This window comes from Helicoverpa zea, chromosome 31 (genome assembly GCF_022581195.2).
Source record: "Helicoverpa zea isolate HzStark_Cry1AcR chromosome 31, ilHelZeax1.1, whole genome shotgun sequence".
Classification (NCBI taxonomy): domain Eukaryota; kingdom Metazoa; phylum Arthropoda; class Insecta; order Lepidoptera; family Noctuidae; genus Helicoverpa; species Helicoverpa zea.
In genome coordinates, this window is record NC_061482.1 from 2,595,260 (window position 1) to 2,611,771 (window position 16,512).

Genomic DNA, 16,512 nt, shown 5'->3' on the forward strand with positions numbered 1-16,512 from the left:
CACAGTTTAGAGGCCATTATATTTAAGAAGTGTTTGATATGAATTTCACTTTTTATTCAAAACTTTAATATCTCTACGCGTTCATGTGAAAAAGGGTTGGTAGTAAGTTTATAATTATTAGAAAAATATTTTTAATATTTAATATTTAATATTTTATGTAACTTCAAATTTATCATTTTCGCAATTTTTCCTTTATCTGTACTATATAACGTTGCTTCGTGCCGAATTTTAAGATTCTGAGTTCACGGGAAGTACCTTGTAGGTTTTGATTCCCTAGCGTGTGACGGAAATTCGTCTAAGGTGTCGGTAAAACTGCTGTATCTTTTGATCGCGTTAACTTAGAAGTTTGATTTTTTCATTGCTTAAAGGGACAATAGACCTAGGTATTTGGTATAAATTTCAATTTGGTACCTTTATTCGTTCGTGAGAAATAAGGTAGTAAGTTTCATTTTATTAAAATATTTTTATTATATTATATAACAAAAAAAAATGATATTTTCGCAATTTTTCCTATATTTGCATTATATAACAATGCTTCATGCCAAATTTCAAGATTCTGAGTTTACGGGAAGTACCTTGTAGGTTTTGATTCCTTTGCGAGTGTCGAGAATTTGTTGAAAATATCGACATAATCGGTTGTATCTTTTAATTGGCTTGGCTTAGAAGCTTGATATTTTCACAGCCTAAAGGGGCAATAGACCCGAGTATTTCATGTGAATTTCAGCTTGATACGTCCACGCGTTCTTAAGATAAAGGGTCTTGACAGACAGACAGACAGACAGACGGACAACAAAGTGATCCTATAAGGGTTCCGTTTTTTCCTTTCGAGGTACGGAACCCTAAAAAAAACACTATTTTATACTTGATTGCACTTGCGTGAAAGAAGTCTTTGTCAGTAAGAAAATAATTGTTCTTTTTTCGGTACTTTTTTCGGTACTTACGATTTGCTAGTAGGTATCCACTAATTTCTATGTTTTCACCATTACAATAACGTCTTTATATTTTTATATTGCGACAGCTCCCCCAAATTACCCACCCTATACCGCTTCCTAGTGTTATAGCTGGAAAGAAGAAGCGGTGATAAAACAAATCTTTCAGCAACACCGCTGTCTATTACAATTCATTTAATTATTTCATTACAGTAGGTATTCATTATTTTTTAAAATATGTCATATTTAAGTATGATTTATCCACGTCAGAGCTTTTATGCTATTAATTTGATTTTTTTGCAAATCGCATAGCATTACAGTTTTGTCCAGATATTCCGATAAAATACATGTACACACATCACTGTAACTAGGATATATGTATAATCACAGTTCGGCTGATGGCTATAAGCCGCACAGAGCATGCGGTAATGTTAATTGAGATCAAGATCGTGTAAGGAGGTCGTTATGGCACGTAGTGGTCTTACAGCCCCTCGATGCGACGATACGTCGGCGGTCTAATCGCCGCAGCGATCACGACGGCACTCACCACAACACTCACGGCGGTTACCTTCGACCACCATTGATTTCACAACTGAATAAACAATATTAGCATTCGGCTGGATACGTTACCTGCGTGATTTGGGGCCAGCACAAAGGGCACGTCATAACAAGCCATGATATGTGATATGATATAGTAGCGTTGTCACCACACGAGGTAATCTCTGAACAAGAGACATATTTTCGTGAGGGAGGACAATCCGGGCTGCGGTGACGAAGCTTGGAATGCAACACGATTATGAAACGCCATTTGTCAAGTTTTTATTGGGCACCCTTGAGCACCGTCTATTGTGGCGAACCCTCCGCCCCGCGCCGGACCCTTCACGGCCCGATGTTAATTCATAATTTTTATAACTTGTTAACATTTTGCGGATTACAAGGGCGCCGCAAACCGCGATTACTGTTTAATTAAATTTGATCCACCTTGCTTTATAGCAGCTACTGGAAATGTCGCGGGTTTTGATAAAGCTCTGCTGTTTAAATTGATTACCTATAAAAAGTAATGTTTGTTTGTTTAATTTGTTATTCTAAAGTTATTATGAAACGTTCAAACATTATGGTTCATGAGTTAACTATGAGGCAGTGACATAACTAGCATAGTTGTCACTATCCGCATTAGTGGAAAGTTCTCGTCAATACGAATAGTATAAGCCCGAACACGCGGTAGTTTAAATATTCAGTTTTCGAGTTCCCCCGATCTTTTCTGGTCTCCATCATTAGTTCAGCTCCAAACCTTCAATGTTGCAAAGGTCTTGCCAATACAAATAATATAAGCCCAAACACGGGGTAGTTTACATATTCGGTTGTCGAGTTCCTTCAACCTTCTCTTGTCTCCATCATCAGGTCAGCTCCAGACCTTTACTGTTTTATAGTGTAATCAAATGTACACCTCATTGTCAAGTTGTTAAAATACGCATGCCTATTATTTTCGAATTGTGAGTTGCCCTCGATTTCTCCGAGTTTCCATCATCATATCCTGACCTGAGGATTATGGGATCACCTGGAAGGTACACCTTATCAAACAATAATTTTACAAATCAGTCCAGGCGTCTTCGAGTAATCGGTGAATATAATAAAAAAAAAAGATTTTTGGGAAGTCGTTTAATAAAAATCGAAACCGATTTTACAAAACTGAAAAACAACAGTCGACTTATGAACCTCCTCCTTTTGAAGTCGATTAAAAAGTCTTATAATTAAAATATCTCATAGCATACCCCAGATTCATATTAAATTAATCGTAGAAATCAATGAACATCGTGTAATAACTGTCAAAAGTTGATCAGTTATATTGGCGTTGATATTAAACGCGGGGTGCTCGGCGAGCGGTTACGACGCATCCATATCGCTCGGCTGACTGATCAAAGCGGATCCACCACAACAAACGCACACTTTAATATCAGAACCCCTGCACGTATTGCAAGTGCAAACAACTATAAAATATTGTAAGTATGCATTGCTAAGACTTTAATGTTAATTCAAATACATGCGTTTTATTCTACATGTTACAATGTAGACAAGAAAGGTGAAATATTGTGAATGTGTGTGGCTGCCGGGCAGCTATAGTAGAAAGAAAGAAAGAAAATAAGAAAAAAAGAAAATAAATTTAATTGCGCAACAATAGACGCATACACACACTTAAAATTAGGCACATTATACAGAAATAATAATAGAAGGGGAAAATATGCATCTTAAAGCGCGCAATATAATAGTAGGACAATTTCCATTATCAGATCATGTTAAGAATTTTCCAAAATAGTCCAGTATTACCTCAGATTACCTCAAACAACTTCATCTTTATAATTATATTAGTAACAGTTATTGCACCGAGCCCTTTGAGCCGAGACCCAAAATTCTGATTTCTGGACTTTACTGACTACTTTTCTCCTTTTATTAAACCTTTTTTCTATAATATTTTTGATGGAAATCATGAAAAACTGAGTCTTTTTGCCTCCTGGCTATTTTGATCTGTGAAAAAATTCGCAATTACCAGATTCCATTGGGTCGATTTACCTACGTCACTTATTTATCATAGTAATCTGGCCCGCACATAAGGGCCAGTTTTCCCAACTGTTTTTAGTCCGTGTTATCTGGGCCGCAGCCCAGGGGCGAGTTTCCCCCTAACCCGTTCAGTCTGGATCGCTGTGATACATGAAAAAAATACAAATTCTAAATTACCGAAGTAGACATTTCACCCATTATTATAATTGTAAAAGTAATTCTATCTGTAGCAGTTTCACGGCAAAACTACTAAACCGGTTAAAATCAAATCTGGTAGACAGATAGTGTAGAGCCGGGTGAAGAAAGTAGTTCTCCCATACTAATCAAAGTATTTAGTTCTTTCGTCAATAAAAACTAGGACTAAAAAATCTGCCGTGTATAAAAATATTTTTACTTTACAAAGAAAAAATCTTCCAAAAACACAGTAATATTAATATTAATAAAATCAAATATTAGATAATATTTTCGTCTGAAAATATAACTGAGTTGATGAAAAATATCTAGTAATCAGATTGACTATATTTATCTTGATTCAAATAAACCAATTTTTGACAATTAATGTTTGTTTGGTGATCTTCCAATAACCTCGTGTAAGTACACATACCTTGACGAACTGAGATTTTACTTACCTACTAAGTTTTATTGTATTCAAAGGGCCTTCTTCAAAGCCTTGTAGGCTCTGCGTATCCAATATAATAATGTGTTCAGACTACTGTTGAGATTGCCACGCTTCTGCAGCGCATCGGGCATGTTTGCCGATGCCCGCACAGACAACTTTGACGCAATTTGGCGAAAAAAATCGGCGTCAATGGTGCAGAGGTTGCGTGGCGTCGAAACAGTATTCTGCACTCAATTGCGGCCCGCGTTGACAGCCCGATCATACGTGCGCTGGTGCGAACCAGGCTTTATCTATACTAATGTTATAAAGAGGAAAACATTGTTTGTTTGTTTGTAATGGATACAAAAACTACTGGACCGATTTTAAATATTCTTTCACCATTAGAAAGCTATATTATCTGCGAAATATAGCCTATGTTACTCATAGGCTATATTTTATCCCGGTGTGGACAGTAACTCCTATTGGACGCGGGTGAAACCGCGGGAAAACGGCTAGTTAGTTATAAAGTATTAATTTTAACTAAAGCTAAAAATGCTAAGTCTATTTGTTTTGTAACTAACACAGTGGATCTTTGATATCTTACTGAATAAATGAATTTGAATTTAAATTAAGCCAAACTCCTGCACCCGCAACATACGCTGTGCGATAGTCTTGATGAAGAATGGGTTGGCGCGAAGGAGTAAAGCCAGCCCGACCATCGAGCGCGGATCCATCAGGTAGGTACTCCATGTACTCGATAGCTACCACCACGCCCGCGCAGAACTGTATGTCATGCAAATACTTGTTGGACGCTGAAAATAAATAATATATTACCCATGATGATTTTAATGAACCTTTACTCTATATAGGTACTAGTACAATCAAGAGGAAAGTATTCTTTATTAAAAATAAAAGTACAAACTTTCACATTTACAATATTATATTAGTTTATAATATTATATTAGTAGGATAGTCGGATAACATACATCCATACATTCTCACAAGAGAATATATGGATGTATGTTTGTTATTCTTTCACACAAAAACGGTATTACCGATTTGGTTGAAATTTGGTATGTAGATAGGTGATACCTTGGCTTAACACATAAGCTACTTTTTATCAATACACCACGCGGGTTAAGCCGCGGGCGGAAGCTAGTTATTAGTTAGTGCTTACCACACTAACTAATAAGGAAATTAGCTTCCACCCGCGGCTAAAGTACCGGCCTCTCAAATATCAATCAGGCATATACAATGCCACTTCAACAACACAACAACAAGAACAAGAAAACAAGTATCAACTTTGTAGTCAGTCAGATTTTGTTCTGTCGGTGAGAATAGCGCGATCGTAGTTGAGTTTGTGACTCAGACTTCGTCTCATGTACCGTGAAGTTCTTCTTGTTCCTCTCAAGAACAATGAATGAGAAACATTTATTTATTGACACTGAACAAAACTTTTTAAAGTCACTTTCAGCTATAAGAAACTTGAAATCGGGATTAATTTCAATTGGCTTGATTTGATAAGCTGCTTTTTTTCATCCAAGACTTCCAGATCCAAGAGTTCGTCTACTGCCTCCTCCACCATCAGGCTCATTCTTACGGCTTAATTCTACACAAGTGTTTCCTGGTTTCATGGTGACATCCCTACTAATATTATAAATGCGAAAGTAACTCTGACTGCCTGGTTCGCTTTCACGTCTAAACCACTGAACTGATTTTAATAAAATTTGGTACAGACATAGCCTTGACCTTGAGAAAGAACATACGATAGTTTTTATCCCGGATTTTTGAAGAGTTCTCTTGGAAATGCGATATAACCGAACTCGACGCGGGCGAAGCCGCGGACGGAAGCTAGTAAATATATTTTATGAATATCGGGACACCTTCTTGCACACGGTCGGTTAGTCCCATAGTAAGTTATTAATTAACTTGTGGTTATGGGAGTGAACATAACTTTTTTTTTTTGTAAAATCTTGAATCCTATCAAAATTGTAAGTAGTCGGTCTGATACAGGACAAATTTTATCGTTGTTACTTGTGTTCTTCCATTCAGCTCAATATCTACTGATTTATGAGCCCAAAGCAACTATCGGCCGACCAACAGTTTGTAGTGTGCGCATTCTCTTAAGTCTACGGAGTTAGGCATATTTTTTAAGTCTTGACTTAAAATAAAAAAATTCTAACACCGACTATAAATGGGAGAGTGACCAGTAAGTTCAGAGCAGTTTTAAGTTTTATCCGAAAGGCACATTAGTTCCGATATACGAAACGGCCATGTTTAGCAGTGTCAAATTATAAGCAGTTGATCCATATTATACTGCACTAGCGGCACGGTGTATGCTTTGCTAAGTATTAAATGTAATACATACAGCCATTTTTGGTCGCAGATATGATAAAGATGTAACAAGTCGCAACAGTTTCGTAACTGATACGACACAACGTGACTGTGTAGGGATTAGCTTTTATGAGTTGTAACGGTTCAGTAAAAATGTGACGGAAACTAGATTCAGTAACTTTGTGTGGTCGCTGTGTCGATACTTTACAGCTTAATTTGTAACCACACATTTTAGAAACTTTGCGTTTGGTTTGTAACCAGTGTGCAATGTTGACACAATTGTGTGGTAACTGGGTAGTAACATGTGTAGTCGATGTTCCAGAACACTTTAACAATAACTTGCATATATAAAAACATGACGAGAGCCAGTTATTCTCAAACTGTCTATGTTTTCTGCCATTATCAACCATTTAATGAAATTTAAAATGAGTAAACAACCAAAAACCTTACGTAAATTCTGATGGACTTCAACTTTTTATAGAAGAGTAAAAGAAATAAGTACGTCCCAAAATATCTCAAGTGCCTAATTGTACTCGTACACAAGTTTTTTTTTATTATAATACCTAATATTTTTTTCATGATGTGCATTGTTGGTAGGGCACATTGACGGATACCCATTTTATTGAACTTAAAACTTATTATTTTCTAGGCCATTTACAGGAAAACAGTACGGAATTTAGTGGAGGAGCTTAGTGGTATAGTCCCTAGTGCCAAAGTTTCAACTTTCGAGCTCCAAATCGCTGTTTTTTCGTTTTCTCGGCCAAAACAAGACGTCTTCGTCTTTAACTCAAGTACTCGGCACAAGCGATATTAATTCTGATGAGCCTCCTTTGGTTAGAACAATGAAAAAAGGCATTTTGACTTGATAAAAACTTTGGGAAACACTGTAACCAAATATTAAGAGAAACCATCTTAAAAATCTAGTAATTTTGTAACAATTTACCGTAACATGTCGACACGTGTCGACACATTATCGTAACTTTGTGACTAGTTGCGACGAGCATATTTTTCATAACAAACATCAAAAATGTTTTTTCATAGTTCATTATTTATCAATTTTATGAGTAAATCTTGCTAAAATAATTTGTATTAGGATTAAAATATTTGATATTCTATTTAAATGGAAGCTTTTAAGCACTCGATGTGCATAATTTTATATTTTTATTTTATTTAACAAAAGTTTTTCTTTCGCCAGAATTATGAAAACATGATATTACGGTGGCGCGTTGGAAATATCAACATATTCAAAGAAATTACACAGTAAACTTTTTTTCCCAATAAGATTTGAGCATTATAAACCATATTAATTAATGAAAACTAAAACTTTGTTAACTTACCTTGAGTTCATCAACTCAAGGTAAGTAAACCATCATTATGGGATTTCTTGTATTTTGTATTCGTCGTGTCACTCACGCACGAGCCAACGAAATTGATCGAACGAATGAATGATTGAATGATTAGTGCTAACTCTGGTTAAAATATGGTAACAATGTTACGACACGGCGACGTAAATTAGAAACCAAATGTTACTTGTTTATTGTGTCGAGATCTTCCCCATTTTTAGTTGCAGCGACGGCGCTAACACGGAACGTCGACGAGATTATGTTTCGAGATAGATCAGTGTCGACGCTAAGTGTCGAAACGGTTACGTTATGTTCGCAAAAATGGTTATATGGGATGAAGAACCGCTCGACCGATTTTGTGAAAACTTCACACAAACCATCTACTAAATAGACCGAATACAGCCTAAACATTTGATGCAAAGTGAGTATTATAAAGAGGAAAACTTTGTTTGTTTGTTTGTTTGGTTATAATGGATAAACTCAAAAACTACTGGACCGATTTTAAATATTCTTTCACCATTAGAAAGCTATATTAGGTATCTGCGAGTAACATAGGCTATATTTTATCCCGGTGCGGGCAGTAGCTCCCACGGGACGCGGGTGAAACCGCGGGAAAACGGCTAGTGAGTTATAAAACTACAACGAATAGTGACATTATTTTTTACATACACAGAAGCTTAGATGAGCAATCTCCAACATCATATTGTACATTAGTCCTGTTTGATTCAGCTAGCTGAAATGTAAATGCTGTTGAGTTAAATTTCAAGTTGCTGTGAAGTCCGCCACTTGGTAGTTAACGTCTGCATGTGTGTGTGTGTGTCCGGCTAAGCTCATACGAAAGACACAATAAAAGGAAAATAAGTAAAATGGTCGCATGGAGGTGGGCGTGGCGTCAGAAAGGCGGTATTATTTTTCTCCCAAACTCCGCCCAGTGGAAAGACCCGCCCTCGCGCGATGAACGTAAAACCGAGATATCTGCATTCAAATATTGCTACTCCTATTCCCTTATATTGATCGCGCCTTCTCATTTGACTGGGTTAACGTTAAAACCATATAAAGCTATCGAGCGTAGCGTATTAACCAAAGATGTAACTACAACTCAAATTATAACGCGTTATATAACAAAGTACAGCTTTTATAAAAAAGCCTTACCATAGTGTGTCTTATATCGTAAAAAAACTATTGATATTAAAGAAAGTCGTGTTAGCTATACCACTTATAACTCAAGAATGGCCAATCCTATATATCAGTAACCGGTGAGACTGACCATCAAGCTGATTTCCAATTAAGCAAGGTTTCCCTAAAATTCAGTGTTCCGCAAAATTATTCCAAACTAGCTTCTGCCCGCGGGTTCACCCGCGTAGAGTTCGGTTACTTATATCGCGTTTCCAAGAGAATTCTTCAAAAACTATCCTAATTATGTTCTTTCTCAAGATCAACTCTATCTCTATACCAAATTGTACGAAAATCAGTTCAGTGGTTTAGACGTAAAAGCGTAACAGACAGACATGCAGACAGACAGACATACAGGATAGGAAAGTCGAACAAAAAACTATTCTCAATATTGTATCTATCTGTTCTTTTCCATACTAGAGATGAGAATTTGACATTGGGGGTATGTTACTGCGCATAAGGGGGTATGTCAGAATTCTATCAACGTATTAATTAAATATTGAGAACGGCCCTTCATCATCAAAGCATTTACAAAACAAGCCATTTCAAAAATCTAACAGTTTTCGCTCCTCTGTCCGTCCGTCCGTCCGTCCGTCTGTCACCAGGCTGTATCTCATGAACCGTGATAGTAGGTAAGAGAGTTGAAATTTTTACAGAGGATGTATTTCTGTTGCCGCTATAACAACAAATACTGAAAACTAGAATACAATATATTATAATATATTATCAATATATTTGGGTGCTAATTAAACAGGCTTCTTTTTAATATCATTATGCGTCCTCAAAAATGTATGTTGCCTTCTAAATCTTATAAATAAGAAGGACAAGTCACAATAATTGATGACCTTTACTTGAAGCTTTCTATAGAATATTTAGTTGGCGTTGTAAAAAAGACGCTATGTAATTTCCCCGTTGCTTAGTTATAAAAATTTTTTTTTACAAAAAAATTAAACCGACTTCCCAAAACACTAAAAAGCAAAAAAAAAACTAATTTTAGGTGCATCGGCCTAGAAGTCGGTGTCTATGGATGTTACTAAGTTAATTTTGCCACCGACTTCTAGGCCGATGCACCTAAAATAAGATTTTTTTTTTGCTTTTTAGTGTCTGGGAAGTCGGTTTAATTTTTTTGTAAAAAAGTTTTTTATTTACAGCTTTTCAGCGATACGAATAGTTGTCACTATCCATATAAGTGGAAAGTTCTCATCAATACAAAGAATATAAGTCCAAATACGAGATATTCTACATATTCAGTTGTCGAGTTCCCTCGACTTTCTCTGGTCTCCATCATCAGGTCAGCTCCAAACCTTCACTGTTGCAAAGGTCTTGTCAATACAAATAATTTAAGCCCAAACACGAGGTAGTTTACATATTCAGTTGTCGAGTTCCCTCGACCCTCTCTGGTCTCCATCATCAGGTCAGCTCCAAATCTTCACTGTTAAATAGTGCTTTTAGGCGTACACCTTAGTGTCAAGTTTTTACCCTATGTATGCCTACAACTTTCGAAGGTTGCCCTCGATTTCTCAGGGTTTCCATCATCAGATCCTGACCTGATGACTATGGGACCAACTGGCAGCTATTCCGAGTCGAACAAAAAAAGAATCACGTAAATCGGTCTATAAACCTCGGAGCAATCGATGTACATACATAGAAAAAAAAAAAAACATACCGGCCCAATTGAGAACCTCCTCCTTTTTGGGAAGTCGGTTAAAAGTTAGAAGTTTAATCATGTGTTCAATAAATAATTTTGTGGCTAGACTTATAATTTCCCTAAATATTTTGGGGGGCCCCCATACAACAAACGTAATTTTTTTGCTCATTTTCTAAATAATGGAACGGAACCCTTAGTGTGCGATTCCGACTCGCACTTGGCCGGTTTTTTTTCTGTCCCTTTGTATTCTTAAATCTTGAAAATTACGCAACCGATTTTCATGCGGGTAGAGTGATTGGAGAGAAAGGTTTATATACATGTACTAGCTTCCGCCCGCGGCTTCGCCCGCGTAGAGTTCGGGTATATCGCGTTTCCCAGACAATTCTTAAAAATTCTGGGATCAAAACTATCCTATGTTCTTTCTCAAGGTCAACTCTACCTCTGTACCAAATTTCAAATCCGGGGTGGGTTGCTAGTTAACAATAAAAATTAAAAACAATCTTAGTAAAAAGTCTAAGAAACCTGTGGGTAAATATTTTTGACCCTCCTTGTTGGAACATCCGTAAATTCCTTGGTAACTGTCATGTATGATATATATGATAGTGACACGCCATTGACGGGTCAACGGTGGAGGTCGGTAATTGCCCCGACGCCGGCATCCATCACGTGATCGAAAGCCGTTGCCACCCCACAGACCTAAGACTAGACTAGACTTTGCGGTTACCTAAAGCCCCGTATTCATAGTAAACATCCCTACTAATATTATAAATACGAAAGTAACTCTGTCCGTCTGTCTGTCTGTTATGCTTTCACGTCTAAACCACTGAACTGATTTTAATAAAATTTGGTACAGGGATAGAGTTGACCTTGAAAAAGAACATAGGATAGCTTTTATCCCGGGTTTTTGAAGAATTCTCTTGGAAACGCTATATAACCGAACTCTAAGCGGGCGAAGCCGCGGGCGGATGCTAGTTTGTTTATAAATAAAGTTGCATCACACATATTGCTGGCAATATGTTGCCGGCAATACGGCGAGTTGCAGAGTAAACAATACAAGTAAAGAACTACTTTTTGCACTGGGATAAAAAGTAGCTCATGCCTTTTCTAACGCTCTATCTGACCTGTGTATCTTTAACCATTTAAAAGATTCGGTAGTTTTAGCGTGAAATCCAGACACATACACACACATATGTATACAGATACACAGAGTTTATTTCACATATTATACACTCTTTTGCAAAAAACCGGGCAGCTACGCGATATCTTGGTTTTAAGGACTTTACGTATATTTCAAAGGGTTTTAATGAATGAAGTATGTTACTAGCATCAAAAGGGTTAGCCAAGCATGCGTGAGAATGTATTCTGAGCTTTTTTTTTTCAACGGGTTTATAAGGATCAATAAATGAACAAATATTGATTAAAAATGAAGTTAAAGCATGTCAGTAGTGCCAGCATGCATAACACTCCCCGAGCACTATTAACTCCTTAAAGGATTTTTCCGTCAGCAACTGATATGTAAATACCTCCAAACTTAAAGGTTCGGAAAATTCTCATATTTATATTATCGTTGTTATTTATTTTCTCTGGTGAGCCGTAAAATACGGCTGTATGGAAATGTGGGGATTTCGGGCGCGTTACAGTTTGACAAGCTGACAGTTATACAAAAAGGCCCGGTATTCGAAGGAGGGTTATGAACGTACCCCGCCCGAGATATCCTGTTAACTCGTTTATTGCGATATTCCATTCTTTATGTTATGTTGTCCTCCCTTTCAGATATCATCACATTCTATTGAATTATAAAGGTCTACACTACATATGCGTTTCACTACATTTCTATTGCTACTACATTTTCTTTAATCCAAAACCTTGTTTGTTCGTACTATTCAACCGAAACATTGTAATATTCTGCATTATAAAGTTTATCGGACTTTTAAATGTCTCACACTTCCGGAGTCTTTACTCATTAATTTCACAATTGCTTCAAAACCGAATATTACATTAGGCAAAATATATTAAAACTTGACCGACACTTGACTCGGTGGTTAAATTTTTTATAAGAGAATCTTGATTCCAATCAAAGTCTCGGTCTGATACCGGCGTAATACCTGATATTAGTAATGAGCGTACTACCACCTTTATAATGATTTCCGAGCCCAAACTAACTATCAGCCGGCTAAAAGTTTGCAGTGTGCACTCTATGTCTAATATGCAAGTAAAGAATGCAATAGCTCGAACAGAGTCGGGCAGTTTTCTTTGTGCAACGGACCGTTGCTAATCGTATCACGTATGCTAAACTATCCGTCTGTGTTACCTTCTGAAGTTGCCTGACTTACGGGCTTACCTGTTTAATATTGTATTTTACAAGCTGTAACCACGGTTCCACCCGCGACCCGAAGAAAAGTTCTCAATGCTGGACATACAGAAAGAAAGAGATAGTTTCATATTTATTATTTAAAAAAGGATTTTTCAATACATACTACGTAAGTTATAATTTTCGCGAGTTTAAATAACTTTTCAAACACCATTTAACTTACGACTGATGTTCACCGCATGTTGTCCAACGAGATCTGATAAAGCCACCTTAGCATCCGCAATGACATATGCTTAAAACTACACCAAGTCACAGCAATTCAAATCTTACTGCCTTCACAAAAAGGTGCATAATACCACGTACAGCCATAAATTTACACACGTATGAATTGCACATTTAGTTGGGAGGGTGCGAAACTTGTTGTTATCTTGAACGAGGCCAATTTCAGCAAATGGATACTAAGTCCTAACTCGCGTATCTTTTTTTTACGTGCGACGGTCGTGTTCTTTTAAAATATCGACATATCTGGCGTGGCGGCGACATGTGCGCGCCACGCAATTTAGGAAGGATTTGCGTTACGAGCGCTCGGCTAACGGGCTCATCGCAACTCGCGATCTATTCCCATTATGATATAATTTGAAAGCTATTCAATGTAATGAGGAAAGAACATGTATGTTTTGCATATAGCTTGTTCCTTGAACTTTTGGACTCTGTATTATTTTTGGAAGTTCAGATCATAGATTTTAAGCCGCTTTTCATCATTTGTTGCAAGCATTAAGCGCTAAAACATTTGCACAGTTATATATTCCATACCAGTTTTCCCAATCCGACATTTCTCCGCTACAAATTGTTGTTGGGTATAAAACGCAAATGAATTAAACGAATAACATGTTGAGCATTTTATCGGTCGGCCCGACTGGTGACCGAGCGTCGCCTCGCTTGTCACTCGCCCCGGTCGCGCCTCACTGGGTACTCTTTGACAGCTACTCATGCGAAAAGTCATTCACTTAACAACACGATCTAATGCCGACATTTTTCCGTTTTTCCCCATCTTTCGCGTGAACGGCTGTACTCCAAAAATGACATAATTGAATCAGTTCCGACTGCCCGACAGGAGATTGTACCGAATTAATACGAACAGACGTTAAGTAAACATACTGGATTGTACACGAATTTTGGAATGGTACCGAATTGATACTGAGATTTTGTTATATTTCCACAGGGTTTATGAGCAAAATTAAACGGAGCACTGAAATGTATTTCAGATGATTTTAAGCAATGACATGAAATCTATACTAATATTATAAAGCTGAAGAGTTTGTTTGTTTGTTTGAACGCGCTAGTCTCAGGAACTACTGGTCCGATTTGAACAATTCTTTCGGTGTTAGATAGCCCATTTATCGAGGAAGGCATCAAGGCACAACGCATACTTTTTATCCGGGTTCGTGCAGAGGTTCCCACGAGCTGCGGGTGAAACCGCTGGCAGAAGCGAGTTTTAAATAATGTGCTCCATAATGTGTAGGAATAATTGTAGAAAATGATACATACTTTTAATTACTAAAAATAACCATAAACTTTACTAACGAAAACTGTGACAAACATGATGTTCTTAACAACGTTCATTTGCACCATCGAATAAAACGACAGTACGTTTTCGAAAGGCTAAAAACTGAATCAAAACTACAAAATATAAAATAGAAATGTTTTTGAAACAAGCTACAACTGTAATTACCAGCGCACAAGTGTTATCGGGACATAAAAAGACAGTTTCGCCGGGAACCTTTGTATGTGCAAGTGTAATGCGATTGAGAGAGTTTTCAAAGCGACGGCGCCGCCACCCCTGTCTCTCCGTAAACCTTGTATCAGGCATACAACCCTTTAAAAATGTAGCTTGTTTTTTTGTAATAAAATAAGCTAAGTATCACTGAGGAACAACAAAGTTTTGACGATTTTGTTTAGGAGACTATTAACCCGTTGCATGTAATCAACGGCGGATCCAGGGGGTAGGTCACAAGGTCATGACCTCCCCCTGGGCCAGTTTCAGGACCTAAGAGGACCAATAATTGAAATGGTTAAACACGATGTTTTATGTTTTTGTTATAAGTATAAGATAATTTTTATTCCGAGTGAATAGGTATAGATACCTACATAGTTACAGGTAGAGTAGTTTTGCTGAAGAATTCGTGCTCGCAACGCTCGCTCTCTATTCTTTATTTACTTTTTATCCGTACCCAAAAGGAGGAAACGGGACCGTGTTACTAAGAATCCGCTGTCCGGGTTGCCGTCTTAACCTATGGTGCAGGGTGTGTGAATAACCCGGGCGCCTCGATATCAGGGGCCGCGGGACGCCCCACCACCAGGAAATTTCGATGAAATTACACCAGTTCCACACTGTATCATGATACTGACAAAAAAGTCGCCTTCGCTTTGTTGGATTGATCATTTTGATTATTTTTAACTTTTAACATCCTCCAACTAAGTGAAAAAATTCTAGCTCGCTACGCTCGCGAGTAAATGAATATGTCTGTACTGTATATCTGATTGTTTATTATTTTTATTGACGCACCGAATCAACGAACACAAATGGCGCTCGCTCTAATCACGGTTCCTTTTTATTTGTACGTAATTCCCAGTCTGATTTGTGAGTCTTCAAACAAATAATTTAAAAAAGTTCGCGCTCGCTGCGCTCGCGACTACTTGTTGCTTTACAGTTTACTTAATCAGGAGCTTTTGTGTCATAGGCTCAAAAAACTTAAGGCCAACAAAGTCCTTTACCTACCAAAAAAGTGACTTTCGTTCGAACGTTCTTATTTATATTCCTTGTAAAGTAGTCGATCAATATGTACTACTCAAAATCTTTCAATAGATACATAGGTGGCGTTTGGGTGATGATTGCACCCAGGCGCTACATGAGCGAGAGACAGCCCTGATCTCATGAACCCTTACCAATAGTAAGACAATTGAAGTTTTCACAGAAAATGTTTTACTGTTGTACACAATACTTTTCAAACGTTTAGTCTTCAACCTGAAAAAATTCTCGCGCTTGCTATGATCGCACTTTCTTGTATTTGTGCTGTATATTTGTTATACAGCAAGAAAGCGTTTTCATCTACTTTTAGTTCTCGAACTGAAAAAAAATTTTCGCGCTCGCTTTGCTCGCGCTTTTTTCAATTTCGGGTCTCTGTTTATGTCCAAGAAATCGCGTTCGCTCAGCTCGGACCATTTTCTACATAAAAACACTTTGTTAACCTTAGTCCTCGACCTGAACAAAAATTTTCGCGCTCGCTTCGCTCGCGCTTTTTTGTTTGACACGTGTATGTAGTATATATACGAGAAATTGCGCTCACTCTGCTCGGGCCATTTTCTACATGAAAACACTTTTCTTAACATTCGTAAAAATTTCGAGCTCGCTACGATCGCGCTTATTGTATTTATACTACTACTTTTAATGTTAAAAGAAGTATACAGTTTACATAACAAACAACACATAATTGAAGCATTTTTAAACGAAAATCCGAAGCACCAAGTAATATGCCTAACCGAAACATGGTTGTCTCAAGAAAAATTGAATATGATTCACTTCAACGGGTATAAAGTAGCAGCGTCTTATTGCCGACAGA

At 37.4% G+C, this 16,512-nt stretch overlaps 1 long non-coding RNA gene across 1 annotated transcript; it reads right to left on the reverse strand.

The window, feature by feature from the left end:
- Nucleotides 1–4,554: 4,554 nt before the first annotated feature.
- LOC124645040 lies at nt 4,555–13,505 on the reverse strand. The gene is made up of 4 exons (XR_006986142.1): nt 13,116–13,505; nt 12,923–12,991; nt 5,552–5,692; nt 4,555–4,895 (listed from the first exon to the last, which is right to left on the reverse strand). It is a non-coding gene; the product is annotated as an uncharacterized LOC124645040 (long non-coding RNA).
- Between the last annotated feature and the right edge of the window lie 3,007 nt (nt 13,506–16,512).